The sequence below is a fragment of the Protopterus annectens genome, chromosome 1.part1 (assembly GCF_019279795.1).
Source record: "Protopterus annectens isolate FY-2018-M chromosome 1.part1, PAN1.0, whole genome shotgun sequence".
In the NCBI taxonomy this organism is placed as follows: Eukaryota; Metazoa; Chordata; order Ceratodontiformes; family Protopteridae; genus Protopterus; species Protopterus annectens.
Window position 1 is genome coordinate 642,177,436 of NC_056726.1, and position 16,435 is coordinate 642,193,870.

Genomic DNA, 16,435 nt, shown 5'->3' on the forward strand with positions numbered 1-16,435 from the left:
TTTGATATACATATCAACCAAGCCATTAAGTCAGTCAACAAGAAACTTGGGACCCTAAATAGAATTAAAGCCTTCCTTACCCCGAATGCCAGGGCAGCCACAGCCCATTCACACCTTCTCTCTACCCTACTATATGCCTCTCCTGTCCTCACTCACCTTAACAAATCTGATCTGGCCAAGCTCTCATCCTGCTATGATCACATTGCCAGGTTCGTTACAGGCCTACCCTACAGAACACACCACTGTACTAACCTGAAAAAGCTTGGATGGATAGAATTCCCACACCTTCTTCACCAGTCCCAACTCATAGAGGCCTTCAAAATCCTTAAACAACCTGAGAATACCCCAGCACTAAAAAACTTAATGACTCCCTACTCCAATCTAATCTGCCTTCTCTCAGCAAACAGACTCCTTGTCCAAACAACTAAATCTCTCAACCTAGGTGGTGACGCGCTATTTGCCAACACCACTGGTAAAATAAGGAACTCTCTCCCAAATAACATCACCCTTGCAACTTCTCTAAATCAATTCAAAAATAGTCTAAAACTCCACTTCAAGTCACACTGGCTATGTCCTTGCTCAAACCCAGACTAGCTCTGTGCCATTAACTAAAACATAAACAACTAGCTAAGATGATAAGTACTTTGTATACTGTGATAAAGAAATATGTATCCTGTCTAACTCTATGTCATTATACTGCCTACCGTCTTTGCTAATATGTTATTAATGTTACATTTGTAGTAATCTCAGAAATAGTAATGGCAGTCTTGTACTTGTATGTTAATAGCCTATGTTTTTGTTAAGTTCTTTCAGCTCATTTACAGTACCTAATTATCAATGTAACTCTGTTGGAGCTTTTCTCCCCGGGCCTCCGCTGAAAAAGGACATGTATCCAGTCGGACCATCCCGGTTAACAAATGTAAAATAAAATAAAATAATAAATAATAAATAAAATAAAAGGGCCTTACAGAAACAGATACTTGGTGCCAGAGCCATGGGCTCAAGCTCAATGCCAAGAAATGTATAGTTATCCCCTTTGGGAAAAAAAGATGTATCTGTGAATTACCATATAGGTGGCAGTACACTAAACACCGAAAGTGTGATAAGAGACATTGGGACACAGGTGGACAGTGGTCTCACCTTCGATAACCACATCGCCACAACAGTCAGGAAATCCTTCTATGTGGCACACCTCATCACAAAGGGCTTTTCATCCAGAAAAAAGGAGGTCATTGTCCCACTGTACTCATCCCTCATTAGACCCATTTTAGAATACAACGCCCCATTTGGTATGTACCTCTCAAAACATCTGCAACAACTGGAAAGGCTGCTGAAATACCTCACTAAAAGAATCACAGGCCTAAAGCAGATGCCCTACACTGACCGCCTTAAAAAACTCCAGCTATACCCTGTCACATATCGTCTACTCAGAGGCGATCTCTGCTTAACATACAAGGCCATGTCAAACCCAGATCTGTTGGACATGCTACACTTAAAGAAATCCCAATCCGTCAGAGCCACACGCTCCAGGGATCTAAACCTTGTCATCACAATAAACAAAACATGCTGGAGGGATAGGTTCCTGATCAAGAGACTCCCCAGACTCTGGAATAGATTGCCTATACATGTCAAGCAGAGTGCCTCTTTGGCCTTCTTCAAAAGGAACCTTGACGATTGGATGGGAGAAAAGAAATTCACCCCAGGGATCACGTCAGTCACCCTGCTAGACAGGGGTCCAGGTAAGTAAATAATGTGGCAAGAAATAGCCAGGGAATTGTTATGGCTAGGCTTGTATAGGCCCTAGGGCTGATATCCTAGTACCAACCTATGAACCTACGAACCTATAACAAGGGGTGCTACGCATTTGTATAACATGTACACATGCACAGCTGTTATTGCTTGCAAATGATAGCAGAAGAAAAATACAGCAACCATCCAAAGGTTGTAATCCAAACGAAAAAACAGGATAAATGTAAAACAGAGCACGACCACCACAGAATAATTAATAGAATCCAGTATTTATTATGACAAGCGCTTTCACGTGCAACTCCAGCATGCTTCTTCAGATCTCAATGCATATACCAAAAAACAACTCTTAAATACCTTGCTCAATTATAGCCAATTAATAAATTAAGCAATTGAACAATCAAGTATCAATAAAAACTTAAAAACACTGATTCTAAAATACTGTCATTAAGGCAGAAACGAAGCTGCCATCAAATACATATTATCTTCACATAACTTAATACAAAAATTTAATATATCAGCAAAATTCATAAAATGTCTATTATATAAAACATCTAACCTATATAAATTTAAACAACATTAATTAAATCAACTATAAATAAATAGAACATGATTGCTGACAACTATATAAATATACGTTTCATATCCATATAAAAGTACTATGGAGTACCTATATATATATATATATATATATATTGTATTTAATGGAGGATATTAATGCTAGTAGTGGATATTATTAACTATTTGTTTTAGTTACGGGCTTCTAATATTGGTTTGATACTAATATGTTGGTTCAAACCTGGCTCTACATGGGCTCTTAACTTAAAAATCCATGAAAGTTCAACATATTCTAAGTAATTCATATTGTTACCCCCCCTAGTGGTTTTATTTACCAACTGTAAAACCCTGAACCTGAAACTATGGTCAGCCCGATCACTAATATGTTTCGCTAAAGCATTGCGTTGGTCTAACTTTTTCATATCATAAATGTGATTATATATTCTATCTATTAATTTCCTAGAAGTAAGTCCAACGTAAAATGCAGTACATTGTGTACAAGTTGCTAAATAAATAAGGATTTTATCATTACAGCTGGCATAAAATCTAGGTGTGAAAATACATTCAAAAGTAGGATGTTTAAAGCATTGTTCTTTAACTATATATCTGCACATCCTGCATTTGTTACAACTATACGTGCCTAATTTATTCATCCGGTCTATTGCACGTTGAATATGACAATGTTCCTTACATAAAATCCTTTTAAGATTTTTACTATTCCTATAAGTAAACTTAGGAATAGAACCTACTATATTTAGAACCAGGGGGTCAACAGTTAATACTTTCCAATTTTTCTTGATAATATCCACTATTTTGCTATTATCACTAGTATACCTTGTCAGGAACCTAACCTGAATATCACATGAAGAACGCTTCTTATTATATAAATTCATGTTCCTATTCTTACATATCACTCCATCAAAAACCAGAGCTTGTATCTCATCTATCATAGCGCTATTATAGCCTCTATCATTGAATAACGTTCGCATAACATTAAATTCAGTCTGTTTATTCAAGGGATCCTTACAAATCCTGTTAATTCTGATAAACTGTCCCCTTACTATATTAGGAAAACACAAATCTGGGATGCATGCTGGTATAATGCAGCAATGCATTCTTCCAGCATGGTTTCCTAAATAATCTGGTAGAAATATTCCCATCTTTATCTCAAGGGCACATCTCGGTGTTATAACACTACGCTGTGAGGTACATCCTTACACCAGCGGGGATCTGCGATTCACTATTACTCCTCTCATTTGCATGGTATCACCTACTAATTCCTAGCTACTGCGCATAACACTGTCACTACCCCTTAGCAACCCTTGCGCCATAGTATGGTGCAGCATGCCTGACATTGACTATTATGGGGAAATCATGATATGTGTTTCATTGCGGTTTTATTCTATATTTCTATATATTCCTTGCGATCCCCTTTGCGCACCACTGCCCTGCGCTTCCACATCGTGATAATGCAACTATATATATTAAATGTTAATTTTATATTTTGTACATTTTTTTATGCCAATGGCTATATATTTAGCCACTGACATATATTAACAATATAATACATGTGTTTGATCAGCTGTCATAGCTTCGATTTTATGTTTGCAAAAATGTAAACCGTTTTCTGCAGTTTACATTTCTTCATGTTTACACTACGCCTGCACCACTTCCTGAATCACTACAGACCTTCGTTTGCATGCTACACTGCTGCACATGGGGTAATTAGCATACAAGGCTCGGGAGTTGTGCGGGCGTAGCGTACGCAGGTAGTGCACATGGAAACAGCTCGTACTTGAATCGCTCGGCGGTCATATTTGGTGTTAGAACGCCGACGCTACGCCTGCACCTGGTGCAAGCTTCATGAATCCCGAGGAATTCTTTGTGCAAATATATAAACATTTAACTCTTCTGACTTACTTCTGATGATCATAAGTCAATCAAACAGCTGCATTATTTCAGTATTTGTTTGACAAAATAATGGTGCAATCATAGAAAAAGTGAAAGCATTACATACTAGCAACTGTTTCCCTTTCTTCAGGTTTGTATAATCTTGGAACAAGTATATCTAATTACTAGACTGTACAGGATATGCAGTCGTCCCCCCCCACCCCCACACACACACATGCTTGGTTGGATTTTTTTTTTCCTTCAAGACAAAGGTGTTTGTGTATGAATGTTATTCATCTATAGTGGTACCAAGATGATAGCCTGGAAGGAGAAAGTCAGTAAGTTAATGCCTCACTGACAGTGTGTTTTGCTGAAAGAAAGACCTGGAAGCTTGAAATGAGAGACTGCATGGTTAAGATTAGTGGGTAGAATGTGATTTATTTTTGAAGCTCAAAATGAAGTAATGGAAATGGAGTAAGGCCTAGGGCCTGTTATAGAACTGCTGCACTGTCTGATTTCTGGAGCTCTGACTAAGGCCTAGGTAATAGACTTACAGCCCAGGACTGTTTTGTGGAGTACCTGAGTTTGGAGCTTAGAGTGATGCTTAGGAAGAAGGCTTACAGCCTGCGACTTTATTGTTTATTGTGTGACAGCTTGTTACCTGAAAGGACATTATAGATTGGATTATTTTAAAGGTACTGCTTATTTTATGTTTTACTAATGCAAGTGAGTTTTTGTGTGTGTCCTCTTTCTAGTGTTTTCATAAATCATATGCCTGTCACTGGTACACAGCCAAGGTAGCATTCAATATTACATATTACCTGGAGTACTTGGTCCATTGTCTTCTGCTAAGCAGCTTGTACAGCTGCTAATCCTAGAAATGAATATTTACATTGGAACAACACTTTGTGAATATTAATATTTAAGAGGGTCTATATCATAAACCTGACAGTTTATTTCAGGGAATGCTCACATGAGCGAAAACACTGGTAAACAAAAGTGTGTTTGTGGGGTCACAGTACAATGAGGAGTGGGATTTTTGCCCTTTCCTCACTGTAGTGCGATCTCGGAGTTGGAATATATAGTTAGTGGGGGGTGTTGATTACCTGTGTTTTCGCTCATGTGAGCGTTCGCTGAAGTAATCTTTCGGTCTTCTAATATAGACCCATTTAAGAGCTTCCTGGAAAATTCTTCTATTTGTAAGAAAGCTGATAAGAGGTCAAGCGCTATAAAAATGCTTTGATGTGATACTAGTACAAAACTGTCTCCACGCCATAGTACCAAATATTGAATGGAATAAAACACTGGTTTTACAGTTTATTGCAAATGCCCAGGCATGAATCTCTGCTTTACTTTTATTACTGGCACCGCAGACATAGCCAATTCACTTCATTCCACTTTGCATAAACATTCATATCACAATCATTACAAAAATTTATATATATATATTTATATATATATACATGCAGATAGATAAACATATGTTTCACCTTCAGTTGGTCAACTAATGTGAATGTTGACATCCTGAAGAGAAACCACTCTACATCAAAAACAGACTTTTAGACTTCTTGCACTCATGCAACTTTAAAACACTGCTTTTTGCATGGAGGCAAGTCCTACAGCATCCCCATGAGGGGACAGTGCACTTCCCCCACCCCCACCACATAAATTATATATACTAGCTCTGAGATCTCACAGTCCTCGGAGAAAGGAAATATTCCCCTACTGTGGGTCTTGCACACTGGTTGACAATTTTTAGGTTCAACTAAATGCAGTCAATTCAACAGATGTCAACCATTCCAAAAGAAGCTCTCTCTCTCTCTCTCTCTCTCTCTATATATATATATATATATATATATATATATATATATGTATGTATCTATCTATCTATATATATATCTATATATATATATATATATATATATATATATGTATGTATCTATCTATATATATATATATATATATATATATATATATATATATATATACACACACACACACGCACACACACACACACACACACACACACACATAGAGAGAGAGAGAGAGAGAGATAGAGATACATAGATAAATAGGTATAGAAATATAAGTAGATTTTTTTTGAGGGCTTTCTACTCGGTGATGATGTATGCAATATCTTTATATCTTGATAGATGCCAATTTATATCAGTTTTCCCCATCCACTCAGCCTGATAGAGCTGGAGTTTCCTGGCTTAGCACATACAGTTCTAACAAATGCACATAAATATATACCTATGGTAGTAACATTCTGATTTATAGAGTTTTCAACTGCGTTGTTATATCTTTTATTACTATCTTTGGAAACATTTTGTTAGAGGAAATAGAAACTATAGTTAGTTTTGATCCTGAATCTATTTCCATTCTTAAGTTACCCATGCTATGTTGGTTTGACCAATATGATGCACAGTCATCTCAATTTACTTCATTTAATTCCAAACTATTGACTATTATTCTTCTAGTCTGTCTGGACATTAATCTCCTAGCAGGTGAACCAAGCAAGTTTCTGAGACTGAGTATGTTAAGGAAGACATCAGTACCGTCTCTCTTGGATTTCTCCAGCAAACATATTGCACTCTGAACTGCATATTCAGCTAACCCATTGGATTGTGGGTACTCAGGACTACTGGTAATATGAACATAAGTCCCAAGACTCAGCAAATTTCTTGAACTGCTGACTTATAAACTGTGCAACATTGTCAGACATGACTTTGTGCGCTTTACCATGGACAGAAAAATGTCTCTTCAATTTTATAATGACGGTGCTAGACATCATATTAGGAAGTATGTCAATTTCAAACCAACTTGAATAAGAGGCTACTGACACTACTTAATGTTGACCATTCCATTTGAAAATATCTGTAGCAACCATCAACCATGGTAATTCAGGAATCTGGTGTAGCTGAAATGGTTCTTTTTTTTGATGCAGTTTGGTGCTGCTGCAAATTGAACATGCTCACATTTTCTTTTCTATATCATGGGACATAGAAGGCCAAAATACAATGCCTCTTGCCCTTCTTTCGGTCACCTGTGTGACTATGATGCAAGGTTTTGATATATTCATGTTGTAATCCTTTACGAATTACCACTTATGGACCTTTCATGATGATTCCATCTTCCATCATGAGCTCATCTCGGTAAGGAAAATACTGCTGAATGTCAAGTGGTAAATTGATTTGTCATGTTGGCCATCCTTGACTAATAATGTTTTTTAGCTTCCGGAGAATTGGGTCTGAAGCTGTGTGATTTCTTAGTTCATAAAGCCATGATGACAAAAGATTAATGATTTCCATGACTTCAAAGTCTGCTGTTTCATTTTCATGGCACTTTGTCATTTGTCTGGGTGCACGTGACAAAGCATCAGCAAGGTAAAAGTGTTTGCCCTCTTTGTAAGCAATATTGATCTAGTACTTTTCAGTTTTAACATCATACATTGCAATCAAACTGGAGCTGTATGCATTGGCTTTTTTAAAATTGTCACTAGTGGTTGGTGATCAGTCTTTATTTGGATAGGTCAGCCATAAATATAATCATTGAAATTCGAGCATGCAAACACTACTGCCAAAAGTTCTTTCTCTATTTGTGCATAATGCACCTCTGTTAGAATTGAAGTTCTTCACGCATAGGCAACATGCATGCCTTCTTCAAGACATGCTGCACTAAGGCTGTACTTTGAAGCATTACAAGAAAGAGTTACATTTTTGTGAACATCATAACATCTCAGTGTGGATGCACTGGTAATTTTCTGCTTCAGAATATCAAATACTCTATGGTGTTGTTCTAACCAGGACCAGTGTACATGTACCAGGCCAGAATGCTCACTCAAGTCTGGGATGAACTTTCCTAAATAGTTGACCATACCTAGAAAACGTTGTAAAGATGTGACATTTTCTGGAACTGACATTTCAAGAATTGTTGCTTGCTTAAACTTTTCTGGTTATAAACCAGAACTGGTAAACAATTGACCCACATAATTAAATTCTTTCAGCTTGAATTTACATTTCTGAGGATTCAGTTTAAGACTTACTTCACATGCATGGTCTAGAACTTTCCTGAGATTTCTATCATGTTCGTCTTCACTATTGCTTCCAAAAATAATGTCGCCCACCATAATAGCACATGGATAACCAGAAAAAAGTTGTTCCATGGCACACTGAAAGACTTCACTGGCAGAACTTATTCCAAATGGCATTCTCAAAAAATCTGCCTACCAAATGGTGTACTGAATGTAGTCAATAATGAAGACGTATGATTCAGCAAAATTTGCCAAAAAGAGCTTTTTGGATCTAAGACTGAGAAAGAGTGGAATTTGGCATGAGACCAGCTACCTCTTCTACTGTACCCATTGGATGATGATAATGTTTAAGTGCTCTGTTTAAGTCTCTTGGATCAATACATATTCAAATATCACCTAAGCTTTTCTTATGAGCTGCAACCATGGAGGATACCCATTCAGTTGGTACTTCTGCGGAATAAGGACACTTAAATACACCATTTTTTTCTAGTTCTGCTTTTACTTTACTCTACATTGCTACTGGAATCTTCCATGCTGGTCCAACAAGTGGACCTTCTGCATGATTTAACTTTATGGAATTTGTGACTGGAAGTTTACCAAGCTCGTCATTGAAAATATCAGCATATTCACTAAAAATATTATGTGTAAAACTATCATTGTTACTCATATGTATGTGGTGAACCTCTTTATTAAATGAAAAAAGTCCAATTCTTATACTGTCATTGAGGCCTAACAATGTTTGCATTACTTTTGACTATGTAAAACTGCAAGTCATAGCTGTTTCCTGCAGAAAGGCATGAAAGAACTACTGCACCATCAGTCTGAATCTCTTCACTACCATAAGCAACCAGTTTTTCACACTTTGCTGAATCAGGTTTCTCACCAGCTTTTACTCAAGCAAACATTTGTGCTGACATAACATTGCACTTAGATCCAGTGTCTACTTTAAGTTCTACAAGCTTCCTATTAATTTGTACAGCACAAAATATTTCACTCTTAACTCACAACTGATAGTCTACTGTATTAACTGTTTCATCGATCACCCAGACACCATCAACATAGAAGGTTTGCTCAAAGTTCTTGGAGTTTGCTACATTCTGTATCTGATTTACTTGCTTCTTCAGATACTCTTTTTCAATATAAGTCTGTGACACTTTAGACTTGCAAAACCTGTAGAAATTATTCCACTTTTTGCATTTGTGACATTGCTGACTAAAAGCTAAATGCTTTTCCCATTTAGGATCATGACTGCCTCCACAACTGCGACAGTTAGTAATGATGTCGGCTGCCACATACTTCGGTTTATATTTCTTTTTCATCTTAACTTTCTGCTGCTGTACACTATCAACATTTGCACTAGCAGATACTGCAAACATGCTTTTTTCATTGGTGAGAATATTCGTATGCTTTTCTGTAATCTCATGCATTTGACAAATCTCTATGGCTTTGTTCAATGGTAATTCACTATCTCAAAGCAAAGTCTTTCTCACTGCATCATTATTAACACCACAAACAAGGCGATCTTTTATTAAGTCATCTCTTAGATCACCAAATCTACATGTTTTTGCTGTATTTCTTAAGTCGGTAATATATGCTGCAATAGTTTCATCAGGCTTTTGATTTCTTTTGTAAAATGTATGTCTTTCCATTGTAATATTCATTGAGAGTTACACACGTCTCTAAATTTACATTTTAAGTACTCAGGGTTTTCCATATTTCAGCCTGAATCACAATATGGCAATTATCCGTCTCTCCTGCATACACAGCAGGTGCATACACTAATGAACACTCTCGCTCAATGGCTTCTGAGCCAACTAAATTGAGAAGTATAAATGCTCTTGTATGTGTGTCTTTATCAGAGAATGTAGCCTGTATGAAAATATCATATCATATTCTTACTCAAACACTCACCAATTCTGTGCAACATTATCACCAAACACCAGCGGTTCAGGTCTACAAAATCCCTCTGCCATATCAACAAATTTCTTTTAAACAGAAGTATAGACCTGGTACTTGTAATTATGCTCAAATGCACAACAAACTCTCCAAAACATGATTTATTTTAACACTGCAAATATCTTGAACATTCTGGACACTTTGGACACTTCAACAAATCATAGTTACTGTGACAAAGTTGTACATTGTGAAAAAAGTGGATATTTTATTCTTTTTGTACATTTTAAACACTTCAGAGATTATTTCAAATACTTTAATCATTATGTCGTTATTTCAGACATTTTGACTATCTCAGAAATCATTCTGAACACTTCAAATGCTATGCCACATGTCTAGCAACTGAAAATCATTTAAACAAATTTAACTATCTTCAAATGACTGCTGACCTGTTTGCGAGTTCAGTCTTGCATATTCTCCACTTTTAACTGCGTACCTCAACTTCAGTTCCCATTCTGACACCATGTCACATTTCTCACATATTCAAATGAGACACTGAGGCATGAGATGGGTTCAAGTGATTTATTATACATAAACATATCAGGAGCTGTAACAGAAACATATATTTCAAACTTTGTATGCTTACTGACTCACTCATTACTTCTAACACACTTACATGGGGTCTATATCATAACATCGAAGTTCTCAAACATCGAATGTTATTATATCGAACCCTAAACACCGAAGTGTGAAAACATTGAACAGTCAGAATAGCAAATTTTTTCCCAGGGAAGAAAATTGCTATTCCAGGAAACATACACACAGCACAAACACACACAAAAACAACCATCCACATACATACACTTAAAATCCTACACCTAAACTAAACTTTACATACAGTACTAGCTATCCACTTGCCTTAACCCAACCCTAACCCTAAGGTCCGTCACTATCGCACACTCACCTCACCCAAACCCTAACCCTAACTTGCACACAATCGCACACTTACCTGACCCGCGCCCTAACCCTAACTCACCTAACCTGCCCCCTAACCCTAACCTACACACAATTGCACACTTACCTGAACCCGTGCCCTAACACTAACGTCCACACAACTGCACACTTACCTGACCCCGATCCCTAACCCTAACTCACCTAACCCACCCCCTAACCCTAACCTACACACAATCGAAAATTTACCTGAACCCGACCTGTAACACTACAACATATCGAACACTGAAAACAGTGATGCCACAGCAACTGCCCACCGAATTCTTTCCCTGGGAAAAAATTCGATGTCCTGCACCTTCGCTGTTTTCAGAGTTTGACATTATGGGTTCGATACTATAACATTCGATGTTAGAGAACTTCGATGTTATAATATAGACCCCTTAGATGTGCATCTCCATTCAAACTTGCACTCACTCTAAATGACTATGCAAAATGGCACTGATCTCGCATGTGCTCAGTAACCTATATGCATGTGCTCTCTAACTATGGTGGCTGACTTGGTACAATATACACACTGATCTACAACAACCATGGAAACTGCTCTATACTGAAACAATGTTAGGGGCTGCTGTTCTAATAAATGTGTATGTGCAACAAGCCCAAGTCTGTGCTGCACATATGGATAAAAGCATAATTCTGACAAATGGTCATCAATAATCAAAGAATAATGTGTGACTTACCATGTGAGAGGACTCCACTCTTACTAGGGAGGATGGTCCTGCAAGACATTAAGCAAAGGGAAGGACACAATTATCACAATTTCAGTAACTCGGGAACAGAAATTTTGCCTATTATGATCACTAACATTACTTTTAACTGAAACTTTGCTGACACGTTCACCCAACGCCCATGTGCAATGAACAAAATGCATTGTTAGCTGTATCAATTTATCAGTAGGGTCATAGAAAATAAATTAATTAAAACAACATGAACTACTACTTTCAATATTTTACTATACAAGAAAATGTTATGAATTGAGATATGTAGGCTTGCTCAGAAGCTCCTGCTAGCATCTGTCCTTCCAGAAACATCAGCACCAACATCAGTTACATGTTCTTGTGCACTTTCCACTGAACTCTCTGGATCTCTGACAGTGGGCAGGAACTCTTAATTTGGTGTCAGTGGTGACTCTGTAGCAGGCTCTCATCCCAGTAGCCAGCTGTTCATGGGTAGCTGTAGCTGCTCTCCTCCTGGCTGGTGAGATCATATCAGTGGCCCTGTGACACACCTGATCATAAGTTCTGCTGCATTTCCCCCATGGCATTTACATCATTGGCTATCTGGTTGCAAACCTGTATTCTGTCAGATATATCCCCACATCACTCAAGGTGAAAGGCGGGGTAGCATCTAAATGCTTGTACAATTATCTCTAAGTCAATGAAAGTGGGTTTACATGAATTGGTAACCTTGGGTCCCATAGTCCTAGGTGACATAATGTTGTTGCGTCTTTCGGCTTTTCCCAGTTAGGGGTCGCCACAGCGGAACTCCGGTCCGCTAATGATTGGCAGTAGATTTTTACGTGCCGAGTTGCCAACCCTGATGCACAACCTTCAACGAAGTTACACCCATTCATGCATGTCTCCACTAAGAAGGTGCTCTAGCTGAGAATCGAACCAGACAGCATCTTACTGTGAGGCGACAATGCTACCGCAGCACTATATACATATATATATATATATATATATATATATATATATTTGTATATATACTTTTTTTTTTAATTATTGACCACTGGAGACACCGGGCTGGATTCATGAAGGCTTGCATGGAGTCTAAGAGTAGAGTAAGACTCCATGCAGCCAGCATGTCCACTAAGCAATCCAGGAACAGCAAGCAGGAGCGTGCACGAGAGCTCCTAAAATGACTCTTAAACGGACAGGGCTAGGTTATGCAAATTACCTCATTTGTTGCCGAGATGAAGTAAATTTGTGATCCAGGAAACCCTAACCTGTCCGAGTAAGAGTAGTGTTATTTGCAGAAACGTACTCCGTTGACAACCAAGTACCGTTCTGCAAATAGCAAAACGGAGCAGTGACAGCTCCAAATAAAGGCTGCATCCAGTTGAGGAAGCATGCCAATGGCCAAATATACGGCCATTGTCAATGTTTCCCGATGCAAAATAAAAAAAATAATATTTTTTTTTACCTCGCTCTCCGAACATTAAGCGTAGCGCAGTGCTGCGCAAATGTGCTGCACTTTAAAAACCAGAAAACCAAAAATTAAAAGCCACAAATAGGGATTTTATTGAAAATCTTAATTTTCAATGCAAGTGAATGGCAGGCTGAAGACAACATGGCTACTGAGTAGAGGTTGCTAAGGGGGGAAGCTCAATCTAAGAGATGTAACCAAGCATTAGTAGGCAATCCTATGCAAATGAGGGTAAGGATAGTGAATCCCAAGTTTACATAGCAAATGAGCAAAGTTGGTGGAGTGTATGAGTAGGATAAGGGGAGTATCAGAGTAGAAGATAGGTAACATCATGAGGGGGGTATGTATGAAAGAATGTAAGCTCATTGGAGCAGAGTGGCATGTGTTTGCTGTCAGTTACTCATCACTGGAAGAGGTGTGTCAACAGGTATCCTAGCTAAAGGCAAGAAATTGAAGGTGTATGCCGTGGACAACACTAAAGTTTCTTGTTGAAGTGCCTGCAACGTGTTTGCACGCGTGTGCGAGCCTGTATATCCGAGTAAGACTGTGTGCGTGTGTGTGCGCCTGTGTGCATGCATTTAAGCCAGAGTAAGTATGTGTAAGGTTGTTGAAATGTGTGTAAGCGCATTTGCGCCTGTGTGCATGCGTTTAAGCAGGAGTCAGCAAGTGTTAGGTCGTGTAAGCATGTGTGTGCGCGTGTGAGCTGGTTTGCGCCTGTTTGCGCTTGTGTGCACGGCGCTGCCCCCTGTGGAAACAGAAAGGGAAAGGAAGCACAACAAATAGTAGGAAGTTAACCAGGGAGAACTAGCAGAGCTAGCAGGTGAAAACAATCAGAATCAGGCAATTACACAGGCAGTACAGTAGCCCAGCCCAGCCTAGCACTTAAAACTCTGCAAACAACTTTCCACCATGTTTTCCTCAGAGACACTGCAACACTGCAGTAAACAAAGAGAAGTGAAAACTTAAAAAGCTTTACTGAGACAAAGAAATGTTAGGGGCTGCCATTGCTGTTATAAGGCAACATATGCAACATGCTGAGGGTGGTGACAATGCGAATGCTGCTGAGCAACCCACAGTGAGGAGACGATGAAGAGTGCACAGGCCCAGGGTAAGCTACTAGGGGCTACATAAGCTGGAGATAGTGGAGCATTATAGAGTGGACAGAGATCTCATGCAGCAAATTGTTGAGCTGTGTAGGCCACGTCTCACACACAGAACCAACAGAGGGGAACCCATCCCAGTGGAAACCAAGGTATGTGCTGGCTTAGGAATACTAGCAACAGGTACCTTCCAGAGACCAACTGGTGATATGATGGGGATATCAAAGGCATCGGCATCCAGGGTACTGCACCAGTCCTTGAATGCCATGTCAGCACATGTCGGTGATCATGTATATTTTCCCAATTCCCGTGAGGTATTGGCCAGCAATATGCATCTTTTCCAGCAAATAGCGGAATACCCTGAGGTAGTTGGTGCAATAGACTGCATCAAAGCACCAGCCGGTGAGCGGGGTAGGATCTACTTTAACCACAAGGGCTTTCCCTCCATCAACTGCCAGGTTGTGTGTGATGCCCAGGGCATATTATTGAATGTGTGTGCTGGCTCCCCTGGAAGCTACCATGATTCCCATATCTGGCATCTGACGCAGCTGTACCAGACATTTGCCAATGGGGACATCCCTCATGGTCACCTAGTGGGGGATGCTGGATATGCACTGGAGCCGTGGCTGATGACACCCATCAGAAATGTACACACACCTGAACAGGAATGCCATAATGAGGCACACGCGTAAACACAAAATGTAATTGAGCGTGTGTTTGGGCTGCTCAAGTCACGGTTCCGGTGCCTGGACACATCTGGTGGAGCCTTGCAGTACTCACGAACTACATGTGCCCAAATTGTCATGGTATGTGCTATGCTACATAATATGATCCTGCGAAAACAGCTGCAGCAGGAGCAGGATAGGGCCAGGCCAAACAGCCCCCCACCATTGCCAAGGCCATCACAGGCAGAGCGTGACTTAGAGGAGGAACAACCTGAGCCTGCCCCAGTAGGCAGAAGGAGGTGTACCCAGTATGCTTTGGCCTTGGCAAAGAGGCAACGCATAGCACATACACTGGCTCAGTAGGAACCCTGGAAATGATACCTCTGAAAGACTCTCACATACAGTAAAAGGGATGCCTAACTTGACACTACCTGTTTTCAAACATGTATAGAGAGTGTACTTTGTGCATCCAACATAGGCAGCCCTGCAGCACCACCTGAGGCATGATTGCCATGTTTTAAGCAATATAAAGCAGTGCTAAACAGCTTTTACTACTATTTAGTATATGTAAACAAAATTGCACACACTAACTAGCACAACTTTGGGCAATGTTGAGCAATATTGGGCAACGTTCAGCAATGTTGGTTAACATTGAGCAATGTTGGGCAAGTTCTGTCAAAGTTGGGCATAGTGGAGCAAAAGCAGGTAAACATGCTCATATTTGCTTTACTGGTCCTTAAGCAGTCTGGTCTGCCCAGTATGAAAATATAAAGCAGTGACAGGTCTCAAACCGAGGATACTGTGCACTATAGTCACAGTACTGAACCACTAAACTATGACAGCATTTCACTAGTCAGCCTGTATGAAGAAATGTTGATAAGTCTATGCAAAGTGTCTCATGGAAATCCTGCAGGCACAGCATAATCCCTGTCGAGTTATGACACAAAGCTGAGCCCTGCAGTAAAAATACAACTTGATTTTCAACACACATATAGTCTAAATGTTAATATTGGGCGTGTTCACACATGTCAACAAATGTAGTGGACTTCAGACAGCAACATACTGAAAGGTCACACTGGGCATGCTCACACACTAAATGAGGCAAATGTCAGGCAACAAAATACTGAAAGGCCAAACTGGGCATACTCACACACTTAGGCCATGTCTGAGTACAGCAGTGGGCCAGACATATCTGGCAGTTGTATGATGTGTTAACCCAGGAACCTCTCACTATTCACCAATCCTGCCTTGTGCACACAGTTATATGACAACAGACACACATATAATATATTGGAACCCTGTCATAATCAAATATGTACTACAGATACTTAGGTTGTTCATAGAAAGTGGGAAAGCAAAGAAGATAAAAAACCTGCAATCAGTATCATCAA